The sequence below is a fragment of the Chiloscyllium plagiosum genome, unplaced genomic scaffold, assembly GCF_037043375.1.
Source record: "Chiloscyllium plagiosum isolate Xiang-an unplaced genomic scaffold, Cpla_swu_hap1 HiC_scaffold_36, whole genome shotgun sequence".
NCBI lineage: Eukaryota > Metazoa > Chordata > Chondrichthyes > Orectolobiformes > Hemiscylliidae > Chiloscyllium > Chiloscyllium plagiosum.
This window is the reverse complement of record NW_028270174.1, coordinates 38258110-38260810: the sequence shown is the minus strand read 5'-3', so window position 1 is coordinate 38260810 and position 2701 is coordinate 38258110.

The window sequence follows — 2701 nt, the reverse complement described above, 5'->3', positions numbered from 1 at the left end:
CGGCTACAATATTGTCAGGAAACGTATAGGTTAAAGACTCCATGCTAATGAGTTGGCATAAGTCCATTGCTCATTATTGGCCCCACTCTCACCTCTTAGTCCAAGTCAAAATTTGGGCTTTCATCTTTATTGATTTCAGTTTTTTGTAGTATGTCACTTCAACTTAAACAAATATAGACAATATAACATTATGCTACCAAGTCCATATCCACTATGTCAATTTTAAAAGTATGTGTCATGACTAACAGCAGGGATTTCCTGGAATTATAATTACTGGAGTGCCACAAAATGTCAAGATAACCAAACAAACATCTTTATCGCTGCATATTTATCCTTTAAATATCACAGACATCCTCCTACTGACTGTAGTAAAAATGCCAATAATAAAAATTGCACTTTGATGATAAAAGCAATAACTCAGTTACAATATATTTGAGAACCTTTCTTCAGAGGAGCTGCTTAATAAAGTGTGACTCAGGGTAAATAAGAATGTCGCTTCACTTTAAAGGTATGGGGAAAGAGTAATTATTAAACCAAGACTGACAGGAGGCTTGTAAATTCTGTACGCTCAGCCAGTTCCAAATGAGTTAGCTCCAGTGGGACAACTGATAAACCATAAAATTGATTCAGCATGGCAGTGTGGAGCTGTTGATTTAAAAAGAATGGCTGTCCTGTGGATAAAAACAATCAGATATAGTGGTTGTGCTGTTACTTGTTTGTTTTACCAATTTTGATTTATATTCACTGATGCTTGGAAAAGACTTGCAGATGCATTCCCAACTTGCAGTCAGATTGACTCTTGACAGTTTGGTATGCATTGTCTGGGATTCTACCTTAATCAAACAATATCGAGTGTCTGTGCCCCTGCAACATGATACAGGTCATTTTGCTATCACGCGACAGTTGTAGTCCTCTGCAACCTTATGCTATAGAAAATCACGCTGTAGAAAGTCACTAATAGAAAATCGCTACACCCACTCAGTAGAAAGTTTGTGTTATCCAACCACCATCCACCATTCACCAAACGCGTTATGGTGAATTCACACTGATGAAATGCCTGTTATAGCAGAACAACCAGTACATATATCATCCGCGAGAGGGGCTCTAGAACTTCTAAGATTAAGAAGATGCTCAATGAGTTGGTATTTCTTAGTGAGAAACCTTATCTGTGGGGTTAACCCTGCCTTGAACTGTGCTTGCTCCAAGTATGTATGGAGCATCCTTGCAATGAAAGATCAGCATTAGCTGCAGAAGTTTGGTTCAGAGCTCCATTGAATCCATTTCACATTGATATAGGTTATAATGCATGCATTTAAGGTAAGAGGGGGAAAGTTCAAAGGGGATGTGAGGGGCAAGTTTTCACACAGAGAGTAATAGGTGCCTCGAACGTGTTGCCAGGAATGGTAGTGGAGGCGATATGATAGGGGTATTTAAGGGGCTTTTAGAGAAGGACATGAATAAGCAAGTAATGGAGGGCTATGACCATGGGAAGGCAGAAGGGATGTTTTTAACTTGGCATCATGTTCAGCACAATGCTGTGGGCTGAAGGGCCTGTTCTTGTGCTGTACTGTTCTATGTTCTATAATGTTGGGTTATGGTAACATTCTTGTTTCTGAGCTGAAAGTGCAAGACTCAAGGGCTATGCTGGACTGTCCTGGCAGCTCGATACAGGCAGCTTGATTTTAAATTGAGACTTGATCATTTCTGCATCCTGACCACATGTTATGACATTAATATGCAGTTAGATTTTCTCACACAATTAGCCAGAATGGGGGAGGCCCAGTGCCATACTAGCAATGCTTGGGCTCAGCCCGAATAGACTGAAAAACCTGATGGCAGCCATAACAGAGATTGACTAGGAGAGTGCTCAGAGAGATAGTTTTAGCCTCATTGGGTGACTACAAACAGCACAAAAATTCATCAATGCTTCCCTTGAGGTTTCAATGGATGCAATGGCAGACAGGAGCAATAACTTGAATGGGGGCAGCTCCAACCACACTCAAGAAGATACCATCCAGAACAAAGCAGTCCACTTGATTGACACCACATCCACAAACCCACGTTCCCTCCTCCAACGGCACTCAGAGGCAGCAGTGCATACTATCTACAAGATGCATTACAGGAATTCATGAAAGATCCTCAGACAGCACCTTCCAAAGCCACGGCCACTTCCATCTAGAAGGATAAGAGCAGCAGCTACATGGGAACTGCAAATTCCTCTCTAGGTCATTGACCTGACTTTGCCATCCCTTCATTGTCGCTGGGCCAAAGTCCTCCTTAACTGCATTGTGTGTGTACCTACAGCAGATATGAATGGGCGATACTGTATATGCTGGATCAGTCAGCAATGCACACGTACCAGGAATGACACAATCTGTCAGCTCCCAATTTTCCCCAACATTGTCAGATCTGTTGGTCAGTTTTACCATCGAGAGAATAGCAGCTTTCACTTATGATACTCAGTTGAGAAAATAACACCAATGAGTGTAACAGCTTCTGCAACTCTACAGGAAGATTTCAATCTCTACAACAGCATTTCAAAATGAAGAAAAATACAACTGCAACTTTAAAAATGGGTGCAGCTGAGAACCAAAGCATCTGGATCTGCACAAATAAACTCATCGTTCTTCTTCTGATACGACTTTAAATTGGCCAAAGTAATCTTCCTCTATTCTGTAATTTGTAAGGTCAGAAGTCACAT